The sequence below is a fragment of the Saccopteryx leptura genome, chromosome 11 (genome assembly GCF_036850995.1).
Source record: "Saccopteryx leptura isolate mSacLep1 chromosome 11, mSacLep1_pri_phased_curated, whole genome shotgun sequence".
Classification (NCBI taxonomy): Eukaryota; Metazoa; Chordata; class Mammalia; order Chiroptera; family Emballonuridae; genus Saccopteryx; species Saccopteryx leptura.
In genome coordinates this window covers 68,731,966-68,755,977 of record NC_089513.1, presented here as the reverse complement: position 1 = coordinate 68,755,977, position 24,012 = coordinate 68,731,966, and the positions used below count along the sequence as shown (strand labels likewise).

Here is a 24,012-nt window from a genome sequence, read left to right as displayed (position 1 = left end):
ACACAGATTTTTTTTTAGTAAAAAAAAAAAATCGGGCCTCACCAAGTGGTGGTGCAGTGGATAGAGCGTCAACCTGGGACACTGAGGACCCAGGTTTGAAACTCTGAGAGCACAGGCTCACTAGCTTAAGTGTGGGGTCACCAGCTTGAGCATGGGATCATAGACATGACCCCAAGGTCACTGACTTGAGCCCAAAGGACACTGGCTTGAAGCCCAGGATCTCTGGCTTGAGCAAGAGTTCACTGGTTGGGCTAGAGTTCCCCTTCCCCTGTCAAGGCACATATGAGAAGCAATCAGTGAACAACTAAAGTGACAAAACTAAAAGTTGGTGACAAAACTAAAAATTGATGCTTCTCATCTCTCTCCCTTCCTGTTTGTCAATCTCTCTCTCTCTCTCTCTCTCTCTCTCTCTGGCTCTGTCTCACACTAAAATAAACAGTTGAAACTATACTTGTATATAGACTGTTTTGCTTCTACTTTTTTCTCTGAAGAGGATATTGTGTTCTACCTAGTGTGGGACTTTCTTTAGGTTGATTCTTTGTATTACTCTTTTAAATAACACTGGAGCAGACGTTTCTGTATGTTTATCTTTGATTGCATCTTTGTTTTTTTCCTTCTCTAGGCTAGGTTCCCAGGAGTGGGATGACCAAGTCAGAGGGTGGGTGCCCTCTGTACAAGAGTGCGTGTCCCACTGTGCCTTCCATGGCAGTGAGTAGTAGGTCAGTTTTTCAGGCTTTGCCAGTTTGATAGATATCTTCTACAATTCTTGGGTGGTAATCACAAAATCCTCATCTTATTGATAATCTATAAAACTACAGTGTATGATTAGTAATTTGCAGTCATATTTGGGAAAGTTGGTTGGAATGAATTTCTTTGAAAATATTTTAGGTAAAGATAATCTTCATGACATAAGACGATATTCCTTGAAGTTACAATTTGAGCATTGTTATTTTATTGGGAAGAAAGAGCATTTTAAAGTTCTGCTTTTACTAAAACCACAAGCATGAGAAATCCTATAGGATGTAGTAAGTAGAAATAACTTATGCAGGTCTAAATTATTTCAGTTGGGGGTTAGTTCCATGGTTCAGACCAAAAAATAAAAACTCAAGTGTTCAAAGCAGTGGCTCTGGAGTTAGGCAGCCTGGGTTCAAGTCCTTGCTTTGCCTCTTACTAAGTACATGATTTGAGGCAACTTATTGAGAATGTAACTCAACTTACTAAATACATGAGTTGATATTTCTGAATAATAATACCTATATCATGGGATTGTTGAGAGGATGAGAAATAATGAGTAAGACTGTTTGGCATGTAGTAGGCATTGAATAAAAGCTAGCTGTTGTTAAGTTTGCTTTTTTTTGTTTGTTTTTTGTGGGTTTGTTTTTGCCAGTTTGGGTGGGTGGGACAGGAGATGTCATTTATGTGGCCTTGCTTACTTGGCTAAGTGCCAGGATGCACAATGGCCCTGAGCAGTGGAAGCTGGAGGGAGGTGTAGTAGATGTTCTCTATGGGAGGAATGGCATGAGCCAGGATAGAAAGTTCATGGTTAGAGGACAGGAGATTGATCTGACAGAAGCCTAAGCCTGCGTAATTGGAAAAGGTGGCCATAAGGTCATAAAGATTGATTGGAGCGAGACTTCAGAAGTCACTGAACGCTAGGTCAAGGAGTATAGACTTTATTCAGGAGCGCAGGAAGTTTTGATAGGAGAAAAATGACCTCATCATTTGAAAGAGGAATTGGCTACAGAGTTCATTTCAGAATGAATTAAGGAAGAAAGGGACTGAAGTTAGGGAGGCTGCTAATAACACAGGGAAGGCAAGATCTGAGGGCTTAATGGAAAACGAGGGAAGGTTTTGAGGGGAGTTGCTGAGAGTCAGTCACCATTGTGAAGGTCTGGCCCTTTAAGTGTACCCAGTTTGGAGATGAAATGCAGAGGAGAGTTGGAGTCTAAGATACAGGCTACATGCAGTTAGAGAACCTCTGGGAGAAGATAAGACTCAGCAGTGCCCTTTGCTGGTTGCTGCCTTTTTAAAAAATTGAAAGGTAAAAATCCCTGTTATTTCATCAATGAAAAGTAGGTGTATGCTATTCCTTAGACAAATTTGTAGTCTTATAAATTTTATTTATTTTACTTTTTAGCATTTTGAGTTCTTCGGGAACCTTCCCTTTTAGACATCAGTATTTCTGGAGGTGTCTTAAAACGTCACTGTGAGGGGGAATTCTTCTGTGTGAGTCTTTCCTGCATTCATGAATGTGACTGAACTTTGGAAATGTCATTTGTGAGCTGAAGTGATGAAAACTGAAGTGTAGACTTCTTGTTTTGTAATCAACTAAGAATGTTGAGGGCAGTGAAATATGGAGCAATGAAAAATAGGATAGCGAGTATATAATCTTTAGAAAAAATATTACTTTTAGTATGTCTCTCCCTTCCCCCTTAATTTTTTATTTTTTATTTTTTTTTATTTTTCTGAAGCTGGAAACAGGGAGAGACAGTCAGACAGACTCCCGCATGCGCCTGACCGGGATCCACCCGGCACGCCCACCAGGGGCGATGCTCTGCCCACCAGGGGGCGATGCTCTGCCGCAACCAGAGCCACTCTAGCACCTGGGGCAGAGGCCAAGGAGCCATCCCCAGCGCCCGGGCCATCTTTGCTCCAATGGAGCCTTGGCTGTGGGAGGGGAAGAGAGAGACAGAGAGGAAGGAGGGGGGCTGGAGAAGCAAATGGGCGCTTCTCCTATGTGCCCTGGCCGGGAATCGAACCCGGGTCCCCCGCACGCCAGGCCTACGCTCTACTGCTGAGCCAAACGGCTAGGGCCCCCCTTAATTTCTTAATTAAAAAAAAAATTAGTTTGCACATGCTCTTCTTAGTCATTCTGGTACCTGGCTCTAGCTCTTGTTAATTGAACTTTCTACTTGGCTGAATAATACGTAAGCAAGCTAGCCTAAAGGTTGATATAAATATTTCTTTTTGACTAATAAGTAAACTTGCCTCAGCTGTGAATTATATGCTTTCTATCTTCCTCCAATATTTCCAATCAAGAAAAGAAGCAACCCCCATTTCTAAACATTAAATATAGGCTTGTGGTACTTTGAAGATGTTTGTCTATTTTAAAGTATTGAGTTTTTATACATTTTTAGATGTTTCTTTTAGTTTTCAAGTATTTTCTAAACTTAGAAGTAAAGTCTTTTTTTTTTATTCATAGCCTTTTTAAACAAAAAAAAAATTTTAATTACACGCGGGTATCACTTAACATTTCTGTCGGGAACGGGCCACATCTGCAGTGGTGGTCCCATCAAATTATAATGGAACTGGGGCCCTGGTCGGTTGGCTCAGTGGTAGAGCGTCGGCCTGGTGTGCAGGAGTCCCGGGTTCGATTCCTGGCCAGGGCACACAGGAGAAGCGCCCATCTGCTTCTCTACCCCTCCCCCTCTCCTTCCTCTCTGTCTCTCTCTTCCCCTCCTGCAGCCAGGGCTCCATTGGAGCAACGTTGGCCCGGGCACTGAGGATGGCTCTATGGCCTCTGCCTCAGGCACTGGAATGGCTCTGGTTGCGGCAGAGCGACGCCCCAGATGGGCAGAACATCGCCCCTTGGAGGGCGTGCTGGGTGGATCCCGGTCGGGCGCATGCGGGAGTCTGTCTGACTGCCTGCCCGTTTCCAACTTCAGAAAAAATACACACACAAAAAAAATTATAATGGAGCTGGAAGTTCCGTTGCCTCGTGCCGGCGTAAGGTAGGGTGTCCCTCACTGTCCGTGGGGACGTGGTGTAGGCGCTCTGGCCGTGCTGCCCACCCTGTAAGAGCACAGCACGTACGGTAAGGCACAGGATGGAATCCTTGATAATGATCAGCGTTGTTACTGGTTTATGTATTTGCTGTGCTGTACTTTTTATGGTTATTTTAGAGTGTACTCTTTCTGCTTATACAAAATATTTGCTGGGAAACAGGATGCCGGGCGATGCTGGCTGCAGCCTCTTCTGTCCTGTGTGTCCCTTCTATTACTGTGTTTCTCGACTGCATTGTTCTGTGCTGTGCTTGGTTTAATCTCATGTTACTTTACGAGTTAGTGTAGCCTATGTGTACAGTGTTTATAAAGTCTACGATAGCGTGCAGTTATGGCCTGGGCCTTCACGCTCAGTTACCACTCACTGGCTGACTCCCACAGCAACTGCTGGTCCTGCAGGTTCCATTCATGATAAGTGCCCCAAACGGGTGTACCTTTTCATTTTTTTTTCTTTTCTTTTTATTTTTTTGTGACAGAGACAGAGAGAGGGACAGATAGGGACTGACAGGAAGGGAGAGAGATGAGAAGTATCAGTTCTTTGTTGCAGCACCATAGCTGTTTGTTGATTGCTTTCTTATATTTGCCTTGACGGGTGGGGGGGTGGGGGGGCTACAGTACAGTGAGTGACCCCTTGCTCAAACCAGCGACCTCGGGCTTCAAGCCAGTGACCTTAGGGTCATGTCTATGATTCTAAGCTCAAGCCAACAACTCTGTGCTCAAGCTAGTGAGCCTGTATGTGCTCAAGCCAGTGACCTTGAGGCCTCAAACCTGGGTCCTCTGTGTCCCAGTCCCATGCTCCATCCACTGCGCCAATGCCTGGTCAGACAGGTGTACCATATTTTTTATCTTTTTTACCACATTTTTACTGTATCTTTTCTCTACTTAGATATATATGAATATTTACTGTTGTGTTAGTTACCTACAGAATTCAGTGTGTAGGTAGGTAACCAAGAAGCAGCAGGCTATCCCTAGAGCCTGGGTGTGTAGGAGGCTGTCCCATCCAGGTTTGTGTGAGAGCACTGTGTGTACATTCTGTGATGTTTGCACAACAATGACATCTCCTAATGATGTATTTCTCAGAGCCTAAGTCTGTGGTAAAGCAGCACTTGATTGTAATGAGCAAATATAGCACATAATAATTGGGGATTGTGTGTATGTTACTTTTTATAAATACTGTGTTTTTTCTTTTGTGAAAGCCCAGCAAAAACCCAGATCTGGTCAACTGAATGATAGATATTTCATTTACTAAAGTGACCCCAGATAGTCAAAACAGTGATTTAATATCTCAGATTTTAACAAATTCCAGTTCAGTCTGTTGGCATTGGTTCAAGGGTATTTGTGTTTGTCAGCAGAAATCAGAACCACAGCCATTGTCCTAGGACTGATGACTCTCTCCCCCCCTCCTTCGGTAGCTGAGCACGGCGCTTCCCTACTTGGCCACTCGTGCGGGCGCTGTCACTGTGCTGTCACTGTGCTGGCAGTTCCTGCCTGCCCGGTGTGCCGTCTTACATTCTTAGAAGTCGCTTGCATCTTGGCAGGAAAAGTAAGTTATTAGATTGACTGGCTAGCAGCTCGTGATAAACTATTATAAGAACATTTACAATTTTTATATGTTAGTTATACCTCAATAAAGCTCAAATTAAAAGAAAATTCCTTCAATTTTTTACATGAGGTGGTATATGAAGTGTGTGAAACAGGAAAGAAAGACTTTCCTACGCTTTTCCCAAAGGATTGAAATAAAAGAACATAAAGCCCTCATGTCTCTTAATCTGTACAACATCTGCAAAACAGATATTGTCCTTTTATTTAATAAATAAATTTTTATTAACTTTAATGGGGTGACATCAATAAATCAGGTACATATATTCAAAGAAAACATGTCCAGGTTATCTTGTCATTCAGTTCTGTTGCATACCCATCACCCAAAGTCAGATTGTTCTCCATCACCTTCTATCTAGTTTTCTTTGTGCCCCTCCCCCTCCCCCCTCCCTCCCCCTCCTTCTCTCCCTCAGCCCCCCATAACCACCACACTCTTGTCCATGTCTTTTAGTCTCGTTTTTATGTCCCACCAATGTATGGAATTCTGCAGTTCTTGTTTTTTTCTGATTTACTTATTTTACTCCGTATAATGTTATCAAGGTCCCACCATTTTGTTGTAAGTGATCCAATGTCATCATTTCTTATGGCTGAATAGTATACCATGGTGTATATGTGCCACATCTTCTTTATCCAGTCTTCTTTTTTTTTTTTTTTACAGTGATTAAAGCCTTTAAGCAAACTCTTGGCCAATACAGCAAGAATCCATAAAAGAGTAGTGTCCTTAACATGTTCACCAAGTCCAAGTTGGCCCCAACACCATGCCAATTCCCTGAAAAATGCAACCCAACCCCAGTTCAGTCTGTTAGGAGCTGACACAAGGAGCAGGAGTCCAGGAAAAGTCCACATCCAGAAAAAGTTCCACATGGCACTGGAATTGTTGTCACAATTCTATACTTTGCAGCTCACGTCCAAGTCCCAATGACCGCTGCTTCTAGCTGGTAATGGTTCAGGTAGACTGGAAAAGCCATCTGCAGCATGTGTGGAGATGGAGTTTCTGTTCTCCTCTGCCTGGAGAGATGAGACCAGGTTGCTTTTCCCTGGAGCTCTGCGACTGTGGCTTGGTAAAGAGAACCTTGGGATACACTAAGCAGTCTCAGTGTGGCTTCTTCAGTGATCCTTGGTTGAAGAGTCCTCTTAGTTTAGTCCAAAGTTGGTTTTTCCAGATGATAGTTCTTAAAATTCTTGTCCATTTTTTATAGATGATGAAACTCAAAGTAATTATATGTATATAATTTATGAAAATTTATAAGCTCTAATTATAGAGAATAATGCTGATAGCAAATTACCAGAAGCAGGGACTGCTGCAATAGAAAGCATAAAAAAGATGATTAATAATATTTGTGCCTGGCCTGCGGTGGTACAGTGGTAAAGCGTCGACCTGGAACGCTGAAGTTGCTGGTTTGAAACTCTGGGCTTGCATGGTCAAGGCACATATGGGAGTTGATGCTTCCTGCTCCTCCCCCCTTTCTCTCTCTCTATCTCTCTCTCTCTCTCTCTCTCCCTCCCTCTCCCTCCTTCCCTCCCTCCCTCTCTCCGTCCATCCCCTTTCCTCCCTCTCCTCTCCTCTCTAAAATGAATAAAATCCAAAATAAATAAATAAAACTTTGTATTAACAAAGTCATTTGTATGTTGCTTACCTATGCAAACATGAGTGAGGGAGTGAACAGACGAATGAGGGAGTGGATGAGTCGGTCATCAGCTGAGTGAGGGAAGGCTGCCTCTACACTGGAATCTTTTCTTCAGTACAGTACACCATTTTTCTTCCAGATAGGTCTGAAAACTTTTTCAGAAACAACTGCATTCACCTTTCTTTTTTTCTCTACAAAGCTCTTTTCTCCCCCATGTGGTTTAAATTACTTAAAATAAATCACAGTAAAAATCCTGAAGAGGGAAATAAAGACCAGAAACCTGGAAAGCATAAATTTCACTTAGATTTTAACTGTCTGAGTAGGTCTGTAATGTTTTCAGCTTTTTAAAAACAATCTGCATTAGACGCTTCTGTTTGCATTCACTGTTTCACCTTCTTTTGGTTCGTTGTCCACCTGGTCTCTATTTTAGTAGGGTGGGGGGCATGCACTTCTGTTTTCTACTTGTACAACAAAATGTGTAAGTTTGTCCTTTAGAAATACGAACTGATAATTTAATTGGGTTAAAAAAAATGCATAAGGAGGCCCTGGCCGGTGTGCTCAGTGGATAGGGTGTCCGCCCAGCCTGTGGATCTCCCAGATTTGATCACCAGTTACAGCACGCATAAAAAGTGACCATTTGCTTCTCTTTCCCTCCCTCTGCCCCTTCTCTCCCTCTTTCCCTCCCTCAGCCAGTGGTTTGATCGGTTTGAGTGTGGCCTCCTGCGCTGAGGATAGCTCAGTACTGCAATAAACTGGTGTTGCTGGGTGGATCTCGGTTGGGGTGCATGCAGGAGTCTATCTGCCGTCCTCACTTAAAAGAAATACAGTGTGTCCCTAAAGTCATGGTGCACTTTTGACCGGTCACAGGAAAGCAACAAAAGACAATAGAAATGTGAAATCTGCACCAAATAAAAGGAAAACTCTCCCAGTTTCATACCTATTCAGTGCAGTTCGATGTGGGCTCACGCACAGATTTTTAGGGCTCCTTAGGTAGCTATCCCGTATAGCCTCTACAGACTCGTCACTGACTGATGGCCTACCAGAACGGGGTTTCTCCACCAAACTGCCGGTTTCCTTCAACTGCTTATCCCACCGAGTAATGTTATTTCTATATGGTGGCGCTTTGTTATAAACATGCCGATATTCACGTTGCACTTTGGTCACGGATTCGAATTTAGCGAGCCACAGAACACACTGAACTTTCCTCTGTACCGTCCACATCTCGACTGGCATGGCCGTGGGCTGCTCCGTCATCATCTGCGCATGCACACATGCTGCCACATCATCCTACAGAAACTGGGAGAGTTTTCCTTTTATTTGGTGCAGATTTCACATTTCTATCGTCTTTTGTTGCTTTCTTGTGACCGGTCAAAAGTGCACCATGACTTTACGAACACACTGTACATAAGGGAATAGGTTTTTTCCATACCCAGGCAGACTAGTAGTATGAAATCTCAAAACTGCTTCTGTATATAGTAGCTTCTTAATAAATATAAGTTTAGAATTCTTTTAAATGAATACCTAATAGGAATGGATACATAGAGGATGAAAGTAGATGCAGATAATCGAGAAATTAACAAACTATTTTAGTGGAAGTTTGCATAAGAGAGAAGGGATTATGATACAGGGTTTATAAGCAAAAGTTGCGGTGCTATGCTAGACTGTGGAAAAGAAATTTATTTCACAAAAAGAGAAATGAAATTGATGAAGTGAGGTCTATCAGGAGATAAATTAATGTTGAATGGTTTGAAAGAACCCTGTAGGTTAATGTGGTGGCCTACAGGGACCTTCAGAGAGGATTTGATGAATCCCACCATTCATGAAGTAGGGGATCTGTCTTGGTTTGAGTTGAAAATACAATAAACTTAGAATAAAGGGGGCTGTTTTGTAAAGAAGGAACATATTTTAGAATTTGCTTATAGTTGTCTGAGACTAAAGCTATAATATGACTAATTAATAAAAGATAACTTTGTATGCTATTTTGGGTTTGGTATCCTCAAAGTGCTCTTTTATTGGGGGGGGGGGTGATAGATTTCTATAGGACAACATTTAAACTGCTCCACTCTTCTGCCCCTCTGCTCTCCATTGTAGTCATAGTAAAATCAGTTTAGTAGCGGCTTACGTAAGTTCCTGGTATGAAATTTTCATGCTTCAGGAAGTTTTGCATGTTAAGTACAAGTATCAGTTTGCCCTGTAGATGTATATATATCCAGAAACTGATGTGAGTGGAACTTTTACAAATTTAATTACTTAAAAATATCAGATTAACTAAAAATCCGTGGGCAAATGAATTTAGAATTTGACTCTCATGCCTCCGACCTATCTTTGTTTAGATTTCCCAATATTAAGTTGTTTTGATGGTGTTCTTTTACATCCAAATTGTAAGTCTGGAAATAAGTAACTCAAAATTGGTCAAATAGTATACTGTTTTAAAAAATGTTTCTGTGCCTTTTGAATATTGAATTTCATACTCTGAACAGATGCCATTGTAAAACATGTGAGTTTTAAATAAATGCTTAGTAACTTCTTACTTGTACTCAAATGTCATAATTTTTTAATATGACTGCATTATAATTCAAGAACTACCCAAAATCTGCAGTTGAAACTATGAGTTGGAGGGTTTCAGGTGATGTAGTTATTCTGTTATTCCCATTATGCTTTTTTTTTTTCTTTTTACAAGTGAGAGAAGGGGAGATAGAGAAATGGACTCTCACATGTGCCCCGACTGGGATCCACCTGGCAACCCCCATCTGGGGCCAATGCTCTGCCCATCTGGGGCTGTGCTCACAACTGAGCTATATTTAGCACCTTTAGCAGAGGCTCCACTGAGCCATCCTCAGCACCCGGGGCCGATGCACTCGAAGCAGTTGAGCCATGGCTGTGGGAGAAGAAGAGAAAGGGAAGGGGGAGGGGTGAAGAAGCAGATGGTTGCTTCTCCAGTGTGCACTGACGTGGAATCAAACCCAGGACACCCACACACCAGGCCAATATTCTATACTAGGCCAACCGGCCTGAGCCCCAATTATGCTTTAGACTTGAACTGATGTCATAACAGAATAAACCTGAGATTGTGTCACCAACTCAGTGCTGTATGCTGCTATGTATGTACTCACTAGGCCTTAGACCAGTGGTTCTCAAATTTTTTGAAGTCAGGTGTATTTAAAATCCTACAAATAATTGTAGGCACATTATATACAAATTTCTGAGAAATATGTTATGATAATTAAGTCAAATATTAAAGAAAAAATATAAAGTCCAACTGTGCTTTTCTGGTAATTAAATGAAATAAATAATGACAAAATTAAATTTATTCTGACATTAAAAAACACTTTTGCCTGACCAGGCGGCGGTGCAGTGGATAGAGTGTCGGACTGGGATGCGGAGGACCCAGGTTCAAGGCCCTGAGGTCGCCAGCTTGAGCCCAAGGTTGCTGGCTCAAGCAAGGGGTTACTCAGTCTGCTGAAGGCCCGTGGTCAAGGCACATATGAGAAAGCAATCAATGAACAACTAAGGTGTTGCAATGCGAAACAAAAAACTAATGATTAATGCTTCTCATCTCTCCGTTCCTGTCTGTCTGTCCCTGTCTATCCCTCTCTCTGACTCTCTCTCTGTAAAGGAAAAAAACCAAAACACTGTATGTTACATTTTTTGAGTTATGATTTTTAGAGTTTTTAAAAAGAGGGGTTAAAAAAATAAAACGACAAAAATGTTATCTTTTTTTATATAATAGATACGTTCTTAGTAAGATTTAGTAAATTCGGCAGGTCCCAGTGCAAATGTGTTAAGTTTTTCATTCTTGTGTTTATGAGAAACATGAGCCTGATGTGTCCTAGCAATTTATTCAATGTTTGAGCATCTATTTGAAAGGCAAACTCTCATTTCTTCGTCAATACATTGAAGAATTCCTCTCTTTTTACTCTTAATTGTGTTGAGTGCAGAAAACCCCCACCATACATATCATCTTAACTTTATACCAAAGAATAGAAGAAACTTGCCTCCAGTCTTTCCAGGGAACATGGGGGGTAGTGTAAACAATCCAGCACCACAGCTTAGCAGCCTTTTTTTTTTTTTTGCTTAACAGCCTTTTGCAGCCCAATCAGGCAAGTGAGGTGAGGGGTTGGGCAGACTGTCAGCTTACAGCCAATTCCCCACACCTCTGTCCCCCCAAAATTTAAACTCCAAAAAACCTGTTGGTTTTGTGGTCCCCAAAAGGCATATATTTCTCTGGAATACCATAGGGCGCATTTGGAAATCTTCTGGGGCAGACCAGTGCGCCCTGGCGCACACTTTGAGAACCACTGCCTTAGACACTGGAAATGAAGAAATATCACTTTGTGGTGTTCTTAGCTGGCTCTGCTTAGAACAAGTGTACTGGACTGAGTGTGTCTGCAGAGAATTGTCCCAGTTTTGATCTTTTGCAACTGTAACTCTTCCATAACCATGTGTTTAATATCTTCTGTGTGATGACATTCTGAGAGAGAGAGAGAGAGAGAGAGAGAGAGAGAGAAAGAGAGAAGGGCATCAACTTGCAGTTCCACTTAGTTGTTCCATCTAGTTGTGCACTCATTGTTGCTTCTCGAATGTGCCCTGACCAGGAATTGAACCTGCAACCTCAGCGCCCCAGGATGATGCTTTATCTACTGAGCCACCCTGCCAAGGCTAGCCAGTAAAATTTTTAAATGATTTTTTTAAAGATTCAAATACCTACAAAAGAGAGAGAATTCTTTAGATGAGGGCCCACCATCCCCTTCCCACCTTGTAATTTTCACAGTATAACAAACAGTTTTAGTCCAAAGTGTTTTGTAGAAAATCAGTCATTTAATTGCATTTGTCTGCACCATTTTTAAAAAGTACTCTATTGTTATGGGAGAAAAAGCAGATAATCAGTGTTTACATTGTATGATTTCAGTTCCTATTTTTACAAAATATTTATTCATTTAGAATATAGGCTAAAATGGACATACCAAAAGGACCAAAGTTGTTATCTTGAACTGGGATTATAGGCCCTGGTCTATTGGCTCAGCAGTAGAGCATTGGCTGGGTGTGTGGATGTCCTAGGTTTAATTCCTGATCAGGGCACAGAGGAGAAGCGACCTCCTGCTTCTCCACCCTTATCCTCCTCTCTGTCTCTCTCTCTTCCCCTCCCACAGTCAAGGCTCAGATGGTTTGAGCAGGTTAGCCCCGGGGTGCTGAGAATAGCTCAGTGACCTGCCTCAGGCACTGAAATAGCTCAGTTGCCAAGCAATGGAGCAGTGGCCTCAGATGGGCAGAGCATTGCCCCCTAGTGGGCTTGCCAGGTGGATACTGGTAAAGGAGCATGCAGGGGAGTCTGTCTCTGCCTCCCTGCCTCCCTGCCTCTCCCTGAGTTAAAAAAAAAAAAAAAAGAATTGGAATTATAGGTGATTTTTACTTTCCTCTTTAAACTTAATTTTCTGAACTTTATACATTGTTCATATATTTTATAATTAGAAAGTTTTAAAATGAATTTATAGAATATGAAATGAAATTTAATAAAACTTTTCAAGATGAAGGTTCTTGAGGATAAAGACTTTACAAATGAATTAATAAACAGAATGCATTCCTGAAATGGAATTGTATGCAATGATAAAATCTGTACTTTAAAACCAAAACAAGCAAAATTAGGTTGCCATTTTCTGGGTGTAGGGAGTAAGTGGGAAAAGTAGCAATGAGAGAAAGACTTTTGTTTGATTCTTCTAACTCAGGTTTGCCTCAGTTACATTTATTTATATACTATTTTATGGATTTTTTTTAATTACAGGATATAAACTTATTTATATAAATAATATGCCACGTCTCACTTTGAATATTGAGCCATTAGGTAATGTATTTATGGTCAGCAGGCAAAACACTCCATGGAAGTTTGCATATAGTATGCCTGGCATACAAAATAAACATTCAAATACATATTATTGCTGCCATTATTATTACAACCAACAAATGTATTGATGTCTAGAAGAAATTGGGAGTAGAAGATTGCTAGGGACTGGAGCAATATCCTATGCTTTATATCCACTATTTGACCAACCCCACGCATTGTCCTTTAGTTAGGTTAGGTAGTTTCATTATTTATGTATACAGTAAATCTCAGCATTTGCAGTTTCATATTTTAAACTCAGAGTATTTAACGTGGGAGATTTGTAGTTTGGTGTAGGGAAAACTGTACATATTTCAAGATGGACGTGCCAGATAAGTATGTGAACTAGAGAAGTGAGTGTAGCTGACAGCATCCTGGTTACTATTACTAAGGTGACCAACTTTTTTACAATGAAAAGGAGGACAAAAGTAAATTGAAGAAAACAATATCGTAAATAAAAGAAACATTTTATTCATTGCAACAATAATACACTATAATGTAAATGCATAATAAAAACATTTGTAATGTTTTATATTATAATTATGCTTACATGCCTATTTTTAAATAATAGTTGTAAGAAATGAATAATTTTTGTCAGTGTATCATCTTGTAACAATATATTGGAAATATCTAAACAAATATTCTTTATACTGAATTTTATGGCAAGTGCTGCAGCTAGAGTATCAACAGTCAATCTCGATTTCTCACTTGTTTAAAAATCATGAGCAACTGAAAAAGCTCTTTCAACTGCTGCATCAGTTCCAGAGCAGCAGTGTAAATTGAACAAGAATAAATAAATTTTCACATGGAATATGTTCATTTTTGAAATGGCTGATTATTTCTACCCATCTTCTATCAATTTTGATGTGTTTATTTTCCCATTGTATTACTTTTTCAGAATTTAAATATACATTCTAATTTCTAAGTCTTCTAATTTCTTCAAAGAGACAATTGTCATCTATTTTGAGTCTGGCATTTCTTTCGATAAAAACTAAAGACAAGATTCAATATCTGTCCAATATACTTGTGATGAAGTAAAAAAACACCCATTGAAAACTGTTATTTCCCATGTTTGTTTCAGACCATTCTTTGATATATTGAAAACATGTCTAGTAAAAATTCTGCACTTTTTTGATAAACTTTTCTGTTATGCCTGGATTTGATTCCTCTAAGTCTGACAATTTTCTTTTTATAATTAAAGGAAGAAATTTTTATTTAAAATGAGATTTATTTTGAAGGATAAAGTCATTTAAAATAAGACTAACTTCCGTAGCTGAAATGTGTTCACCTTCAATCTTTTGAATAGTTTTGTTAAGAACAGATGCTTGATTATGTACAAAATACATTAATATCTCATTTTATTATTGAAAAACAATTCCAGGATTTTAGGACATTTGTCTAAACTTTAACAATATGAATGGAGAGGCTCAAATAATTGTAGAACACGCGCTATAGCAGGTGTTAGAGGAAGTTTCATCTAACTTTTGAATATCCTAAGTTTTTGTATTCAACATTTGCTTCTTCACAAAATTGTTTTAAAGTAGCAACATGAACGGTAAAATGACTAAAATGCAAATAAATTGTAATTATTACTTCTACATCAATTGGCATGGCACATGATGCTGTGTTGACTGCATTTCACAAAATATGTGCATTACAACCTATCCCTGATATTTTCTTTTGGAGCAACTCTTTTATTTTACATACACATTATTCACCCCTTTGCGTCTTCGCCCACCAAAATTTGTATTCGTATTATCAGCCGTTAGTGCAACGTTTTGGATTTCAAATTGTTTTCATTTATTACTCTGTATAGATGGTTTACAAAATTTCAGAAGTTTTGCCCTCAATGGATGCTAAATTTAAAATTTTTATTTGAATGCCCTTGGTAGCATTAAAATATCTTACTATTATTGGATACAATTTAATTTCATTATGATTTGATGCATCAGGTAAAATAGTTACAAATGCTGCAGTTTCCAAGTCCTCTGTAAGTATTTTGTCACAGTTATTTTTAAATACTGTTTTCAAAATAGCCTCGCATTTTATCCTGGCACATGAAAATTTTGCATCGTGAAATTTTTTCAATAATTTAGTTGTACAGTCCATACTATGACAACTTTGATTGTGAACTATGGTATGAAATGCAAATGTTCCCTCTATTGAAGCCAACTGTTTTTCATCTTCAGAATAATTTGAAGTTTTAAAAAGAACTTGTTACTTTACAACTGGAAGCTGATGTATCTAATGGTTGCTTATGTTTGTTGGTGGTCAAGTGTTTCGTTATCGCTGCTCTGCCCCCAACTGCAATACAAAATTCTCCGCTGCAAAAATTGCAGAAAACAATGGCATCTTTCTTTGATATGAGGAATGGAAATTCCTTTTTCAATTTATCATTGAAATGGCATTTTCTTTTTTGATTTTTCCATCCCTTAAATGAAATTTAAAATTAAAAATAAAATATAGAACTACATGAATGATGCAAGCACATTAGGAACTGAAAACATTACATCATGGAAGGCAAATTTTCCAGAAGCTAAATTAACAACACTAAATACAGGTATCAAACAAAACCACTAATTTGGAGTGATATTTGGGTATATTTATCATTTTCTAATTAAAATGCGTCTGTTTTATGCAACTATTTAATCAAATGCGTTATTAATAGATATAGTTTGAGGTTAGATTTCCACTTTAAAACTCAAATTTCGGGAAAATACTTGTAAATAAAATTATATGTATTTGGAAATTATCAAATAGATAATGAACTAATAAAACATGAATTGTGCTCACCTGTCTATGATTGAATATTCACTGAGAAAGAAATAATTGTGAGTCTACAATGTCGTATGTGTCGTGTTGTGTTTCAGAAATAAGTACACAAAGCCATTTGCGCGCTTGGTATATCACACGGTCTCTCGAGGTCTCCTGTGCGGAGCGCATGCGTCTCATAATCGTGTCTCACCGCACTGTACTGATCCTTGACGAATCGTTGTATCAAATACAGATACGTCACATCACACGCAATGGATCGACTCTGCATCAATCAAATACAGACATTTACAGATTAGTCTTCCAATATCAAAAAGGAGGACACTTTTCGAGGGAGGATGGAACTTACAAAAGAGGACTGTCCTCCTTTTGGTCACCTTATTACCTAACAGTGACTTTAGTTCCCTACTTGTTTAATTTTCATCATAGGATTAAAAACTTTGTTTCTGTGTGAATTATGGTGCCCTAAGAAAGCCAGTTTTTAATGCTGGTTTTTGCAGATTTAATTGAAGTGGGTTTTAGTGGTAAAATTTATAAATATTGCTTATTTCTTGTATGTTCTTCATATTGCCGTGTGCCCAGTGCAGATAGTGAATAATGGTGTGTGTTTCATTGGTTTGTGAAGAAATTTGAATCTTCAAGTTCCTTAAGGGAAAGGAAGAGTTTAGCAGGGATTCCTTGATTTTTGGGCACTTAGGTTATTTTTATTTTTATCACTTTAGAATATAATTTTTAAAAAATTTCTTAGACAAAATTAAAATATATCTGTCTGGATTTTATATTCGCTTGGAGTGGTATGATGATACAAATGTCCCTCATTTAGTGAAAGCCACGAGCCCCATCCATAGCAATACTGATTCTGTTAGGTCTGCAGTAGGGCCAGGAAACTGGAGGTTACGTCTCCAGTTGGCCCCCCACGCACCCCATGAGTCTTCCGTTTCTTCCCTTTATCTTTTAGTAGTATATATTATAGTAGTATAAAAATAGTTTATTGTTTTTTAAGTTTTAGGGATATGGGAATAAATTTTATATTTAATAATGAAAATTAATGTTATATCTTAACCTTTCATTGTATGTCTTTTTAATTAGTTTAAAGAATATTACTTAATCAAACCAAGTAGTATTCAAGTTCATTGTAGAAAAGATGAAAAGTACTAATGAGGCAGTGTTTCTCTGCCTTTTTGTCATGATCATTCACTCCCCTCCAGCCTTTTCAGATCCTTTTTCCTAATTGTCCCCCTCATGAAATTTTAACGCTGCAGATACGTTGTATATTTCTTTACTGTATATTAAACTGTGCTTTATACACTGAAGGAGTTAAGGGGATTTGTGTGTGTGTGTGTGTGTTTGACCCTCCACAGCCAGTTTTTACCCACTTGGGGGCAATATTGCTCCTGACAAGAATGTATGCAATAAGCTAAAAGAAAAATCACCTCCCAGACTGTTAACAGTGTTGTCTTCACCTTTCCCAGTGCTTTTCAGTGCATATATTTTTTCTTAAAAAAAAAATGAGATCAGGTATATAATATTTTATGCTCCCTTTTAGAAACATATTGTGAGTTTTTCATTAAAATTTATTTTAATAGTGTTATATTTAATGGAGAAATCATATCAGTGCATAGTATTCCTGGCTTTTTGTTTCCGTTTTGGCATACATTTTTGTTTGCTTATGTTTCTATACCATAAACTCCTATTTGTGGTGGAACTACTGGGTCATTTAAGAAATGGAAGCACTTTATATGTTTGAGTCCCTTTTTAGACTTTCTCTTCTTTCTCATTTATTTGCCTACTCTGATGTTGGTAGTCCTAGATTTTAATAACTGTAACTTTATAGTGTTCTACTTTTATATCTGGAGATAGAAAATGTTAAGTAAGCAGATATGCCTGTATTATATTTTTCAGATTACAGATTTTGAGTTTGACTAGTTTTTGTGTCTTTTTTTTAATACAAGAATATGTATTTTAACTAGTTTGGAATAATACAGATTTTTGAGGATTTTCACTTTTAGGCTTGAAACCTTTTATTGCCTGGCAGTAACTCAGCACTCTAAAAGCATCTCTAACTTGCAGAGTGAATAAACAAGCTGTTGAGCTGTGAAACTCTCTGGGAATATCTGGAACCACAACATTTCTGTCAAATATGCCTTTTAATCTTGGGTTTATTGATTGATGTATCTTACACACCTACTCTCTACTATCTAACTTTTATTCCTTTTAGAAGGAGATAAATTCTCTCTCTTTACATTTCTGGTAATATCCTTATTTTAGATTTCTCATACATTCTGTTGATTTTTATAGCGTTCTTTTATATATTGTTTACAGAGTTACTCATATATTTTTCTGAGGTTTAGAGTCTCAAAAAGTTCAAAATATATCAGCCTGAGGAAACCCCCGGAGAGCCAGGGCCGTTTGCGGGGGCTGGGACCTGTAACAGGAGCAAACTGTGTGCCACAGTCAGAATGCATCCCCTGGAACCATTCCCATCCGCACATCATTCTGCTCAAGATTCAGCTTCTTAGGAAATTCTACTTGCTTGGCTTGGCTTGAGATTGGGTGAGAAGTCTCCCATGCTCACCAGAACTGCAGTGAGGGAGACAAGGGTTATTTCCCAACAGAGCGTCAGGATGCTGTTCCAAAAGAAGGAAGGGATACTAGACATGCAGAAATAACACGTCCACTTCACCCAGCTTGGCATCTGCCCACGTGCCCCCGAGGACAGCTGGTGAGGGACACGGGCAGGGCTAGATGGTGGAAAATGGCTCAGGCCCCGGTAGTGAGCTTGGGCCTTATCCTCTAGAATGGTTGACCTTTAGGGGGCTGGTATCATAGACACCATTGAGAATTTGAAATTTTTGGACCAAATTCTGGGCCCTCTTCCTTCCTCTCTTCAGAAAACTATGCTTTAAAAAGATTTGTTTTGTATAACATTTTAAGAAATGCTTGTACTTTTTTTTTTTTTTTTTCATTTTTAGAGAGAGAGGAGAGAGAGAAGGGGGAAGGAGTAGGAAGCATCAACTCTCATATGTGCCTTGACCAGGCAAGCCCGGGGTTTTGAACCGGTAACCTCAGTGTTCCAGGTCGGCACTCTATCTACTGTGCCACCACAGGTCAGGCTAGAAATGCTTGTACTTTCTAGAGTAGGTGGCAAGAGGGGCTAGTCTCTTAACCTGAAAGCATGAGAGCTCATAGGGACAGGGTGGTATATACTATTTAAGGACATTAGGCAGGAGAGTCACAATAGGGCTGTATGTTAAGTTAATCATTGGAAGATGGATTCGAGGGATATAAGTTTGGAGGCTGCAAAACAGTCACAATATTACATCTTCCTCAGCTTCTGATATTTGCATTTTCTGGGTTTTTTGTTTTTGTTTTTGTATTTTTCTGAAGTGAGAAGCAGGGAGGCAGACAGATTCCTACATGCGCCCGACCAGGATCCACCCGGCATGCCCACTAGGGGGCGTTGCTCTGCTGTGACCAGAGCCATCCTCAGCACCTGAGGCAGAGGCCATGGAGCCATCCTCAGCGCCCAGGCCAACATTGCTCCAATGGAGCCTTGGCTGCGGAAGGGGAAGAGAGAGATGAAGAGGGGGAAGGGTGGAGAAAAGGTGGGCACTTCTCCTATGTGCCCTGGCCGACAATTGAACCCAGGACTTCCACACGCTGGGCCAATGCTCTACCACAGAGCCAACTGGCCAGGGTGATTATCAGTAATTCTTAATGATCAGGAGCTTTTTTCATGAGTCATAATTGTGTGCTGATAGTAAGATCCTTCTAGGCCCTGGCCAGATGGCTCAGTGGTAGAGCATTGGCCCAGCGTGTGGAAGTCCCAGGTTTGATTCCTGGCCAGGGCACACAGAGGAAGCATTCATCTGCTTTCTCCACTCTTCCCCCTCTCCTTCCTCTCTATCTCTCTCTTCCCCTCCTGCCAGGGGGCTGAGGATGGCTCCAGGGCCTCTGCCTCAGGCAATAGAATGGCTCTGGTCACAGTGGAGCAACTCCCCAGATGGGCAGAACATTGCCTCCTAGTGGGCATGCCGGGTGGATCCCGATGGGGCACATGCGGAGTCTGACTGACTGCCTCCCCGCTTCTAACTTCGGAAAAATACAAAAATAAAAATAAAAAAGGTTCTTCTAAAAGTAACCCTGTTTTCTTTTTGTATGAACCACCCTAGGTTTGACAGGATCCCTAGTAAGTAGCCAGATTTTTAACTATTCTTTCTCTTCTCTCCATAACATTTACTTAGCAGGCTTTTTCACATTAGTGTGTTTGTATCCACTGGTATACTTCTGTTCATTTATTGGGGAGAAGGGGTCCCTGCCAGTTACAGCTAGCATCATTTTATTATTTTTAGGAGATATGCATGTGGCTCTCTGTGACTTCTCCATCAAATTTTTTTTTCTTTATTATTATTTTTTAACTTGTTACCCAATTTGTAAATAAATTTCAGCAAATGCTAATTAAGAGAATAAAAAAATGAGTGGAGCACCTAAGTGCTTGGCTTTTTCCAACAGTTTTTGTTGGGGGGATAAGGATATCTAATTGATAATTTAATCAAACTAAGATTTTGAAAGAGGGAATATAGTATTTTTAGTATTCTTTTTTCTTGTTAATTTTAGGTAACTGTTTTTATTTTTCTTTCTCTCTCACTGCCTCATATCCTTAGTAGACATAATAAGTATTTGTGATATTAAGGACTATTATTTATTTTTCTGTATTAATTGAGATACTGAGTTAAGTTTGATATTTGCTGTGCTTGGCATGCCTTATAGATTGATTTGGGCTAATAATTTTAATTATTTGCTTCTAGCCTGTGAAGGGCAGTGTTAGAAATAGGGCCTTAGATCTAATACATATGAAGATTGTTGCTTCTAGAAAATTTAATTCTAGATACTTAATGTAGTATTTTCCTTGCACCCAGACCCTCAAGGCTTTGGTAATACTTCAGGTGTCTCCTGAGTTCAGGTGGTTTTTAATTTGACTGTAAATAGTTTTTCCCAGTTAACAAGCTTGGTCTAAATCTAGGCCCCAAAGTAAGCTCTTGATATGCTTGTAGAGAATTTTAATACTTATTTCTTATTGATTGGAATCTTTTAACTAATGTGAAGGTAATCAGATTGGTAAATTGTTTTGTTACAACAACAGCAGATTGTAGTTCATTTTTGAAGAACCTTAAGAAGTATAAGTCCAAAAGTATTAGACCAAAGCGTAGTGTTTAGTGTTGGTAATTTCACCGTTTATTTGTTGTATGCAGCATTTTTCAGATTTCACAATTTGTATATGCTGTTATTCTGACACTTTCATACATGCCAATAGATTAAGATAAGTCTACATACTGAGAAATTGCTCCTGTCAATGCGAATGTGTATGAATGTTGTAGTTACATCACCAGTCTTTTAGTCTGTGCTGTATTGAGGATTCTACTCCTCAGTGAAAATAGCTGGCGTACTTTATGTCTAGAACTAATTCTATGTAGAAATCCCTCATAATCATTCTATTTTCAGGTGTACTATATCAAAGTCGCTGCCCACCTGTAATTTCTATTTACTTGTGTCTTTTCGTGTGTGGTTGCTTGGAAATTTTATCACATATCATGGGACTGTTTCTTTTTTGATAATTTAAAGATTGTTCCCAAACACCTACATTTTAGTTTTGTAATTTTAGTTATTTTAATAACGTTATTTCTTTGGCAACTCATTTAATATTCTTAAGCGTTTCCATGTTTGTGACTCTTCGTCACTTCCCTTCAACATTCTGATGTCAAATGCAAGATTTTTTTCCTCCTATAATGTGTTCTTTAGATAAAGGAAAGATGCAGTTCATTCAAGTATAACTTGTAAAAAGATTAATATTTTTTCTAGTCACAATTTTCCCAGATGTATTATACTCAAAGTAACTTTCGTAAAGCATTGATCAGAATTGCATTTTCAAAGACACTTGAACTGTATTGGTTTCTGCAGACCTGCGCCTCTTTATGAACTGGGCCTTGCTCACTGTTTATGTCAATGTTTACGTATGTCAATGGGAGCAGGGAAAGGGGAGGTGGGATTAGCTGGTCTGCTGAAGGGAAGTGGGTGGACCCAGATGTTTACAAATACTTCCTAGTGGTCATTTCTGCCAACAAACAGTACTTCATATGTTTACTGTACTCCTGCTCTGGAAAGTTCTTGAGCACATTTCCAACCTGTGACTGTCTGTCTACTCAAAGACATTGGAATGAGCTTTTATAAAAGAATTCCGCCACTGAGGACAAAGAAACCTATTGAAACAGGGCTTCATTTTGAACTTAAAAAGGTTAGAAACCAATATTAGAGTATAAGTTGTGTCAAGTGGGATATGTTATCTCAACTCTTCATCCATCACCCTGTTTTGTTGTATGGTGTTCTGGTCATTTACTTTTATTTAGGTTTGTAATAATTAGATACGGAGAGAAAATGAGATGAAGCAAAAAAGTTTTCTCTTTTTCTTGGATTTTGCTTTTGTTTTGCTTTTACTGTGGAAAATGAAATCTGACAAACAGTTTTGTAGAAAACAGCAGTTTAGGTTCAGAATATGGACCTAGCGTCCTGTTGCCTGAATTGTGATCTCAGCTATGCAAATTTCTCTCTGATCTTTGGTAAGATACTTTTCTTAGCCTCACTTTCTCTAGCTATAATATGAACAATAATAATAGTACCCCTACCATATGTTCATGAAAACCCAACGGTATGGCTGGTATAAAATACTTACACGAATTATTAGGTATTACCATTGCTTTATTCTTTTTCTGTGGATCAAAACTTGACTACTGAGTCTGACTTAAACTTTGAGGTTACTGTTCTGTTCCAGTTGAATTTTTAAAAGGCAGTTTAGCATTTAAAGGATTTCTATTTAGTACATTATTCCTTGTAGCTAAAATAAGTTAAACATGCGAAAGAATTAATGTTGCCTTAGACCTGGGGAACCGGTCTGAATGCTTTCTTGCATCTGGTTAACCTTTATGCCGTTCAGAGTGGGAGACCACAGTTTGTGCTATTTCTGTTCCTCTGTTAGCCTTAAGGCTAAGCGGTCAGAGAATTTCACCTCCATTTCAGGCTCGGTCAGGGAGGCCAGTGGGGCCTTCTAACCTTTGGGGGAAAAAGAGCAGGCTGAAGAGGAGTGAGACTTCTGAGTGAGGACTAGAGAACAGTTGGCAGGCTTGAAGATCCTTCATCATATCAAGGAGACTGAGCGTCTGCAGAAGGATATTGAGCAGCACAAGCAGACCATCAAGATTGAAAAGATCATGCTGATGATTAAGTTCCCCATAGAGTGGCTACATATCACCCACTGTGAAGACATGGTTCTGGTAATATCTATCTGTGCTGCCAGCAGATTATAATAAAGTGTCATGAACAAAAAGGAAAGAATCACCATAGTGTTCATAGATGTCATTAGGGCCATTAGGAAAAATACTTGTTATAACTGTACAGACTCAGAGAAGTTGTTTATAGTTATTTCTTTTAATAGTGGAAATTTGGTTTAGAATTCTAACAGTATATGAGTAATATTTGTAGAGTGCTTTTGACAAACCTTTATAAACTTTGTCTCATTTGGTCTTCACAAATCTGAAAAAGGTAGAACAGATGGAATAACTCTTCCTCTTAAAGACAAGAAAATTTGGGTTTCAAAGACGTTTAGTGACTTGCCCCGAGATAACTAGCTAGTTATGTCTGCTGTCTCTTACGTTAGTTTTCATTCTATTATATCAAAGTGCTTCTCTATGAACAGCCTATAATTTTCGGATGTAAAACTCAAATTGTTGAAATTACTGGATTTTTACATTTGCTAGAAGTATGAACCTTTTGATTTTTGATGAACCATATTTCAAGTATATCAAGTTCTGCCATAGTGTATTTAGCTATGATTTTAATGTTATTTGTAGCTTTAGGATTTAGAAATATTTGATTTAGAAGCATGTCCCTAACATATATTTGGTGCTATAATGTTATTTTAATAAGTTAACTCACTAAATATAATTTTGATTCAAAAGGCATCATGAAAATTTTTTTTCTTACAACATCCTTAGTTAAGCTGCTCACTTTGAAAAGAAAATTGGCTCTACTTTTAATAATCATTTCAAAAACTATTATGCTTTATGTTGTGTAAATACTCTTGAGGAGATACATAGTATTCTTTTGAATTGGGGACATTCTTTGTGCAAGAAGTTCAGTTCAAGTATTTTTAGCACCTCTGCTCTTCTATTCACGGGCGCTGTGCAGCAGGTCACTGTGAAGGGTACAAAATAGTCCTTGCCTTGCTTTCAGCAGACTTCCACCAGTAGAGAAGGCAAGGCTCCCTATGAGACAGTCATAGTAGGGGTTGCCAAATTACAGTCTA

The 24,012-nt window shown here is 38.9% G+C and overlaps 1 protein-coding gene across 4 annotated transcripts in view; it reads left to right on the top strand.

Moving 5' to 3' along the window:
* RAP1A (RAP1A, member of RAS oncogene family) overlaps positions 1 to 24,012 on the top strand; it is a 69,490-nt gene that overhangs the window by 7,936 nt on the left and 37,542 nt on the right. The window contains exon 1 of one of the 4 annotated variants that reach the window (XM_066352448.1): positions 22,842 to 22,981. The exons of the other annotated variants lie outside the window; for them this stretch is intronic. The gene's annotated coding sequence lies outside the window, so the exon portion shown is untranslated. Of the gene's footprint in view, positions 1 to 22,841; positions 22,982 to 24,012 lie in introns of those variants that run through there. 4 annotated transcript variants of the gene reach the window in all.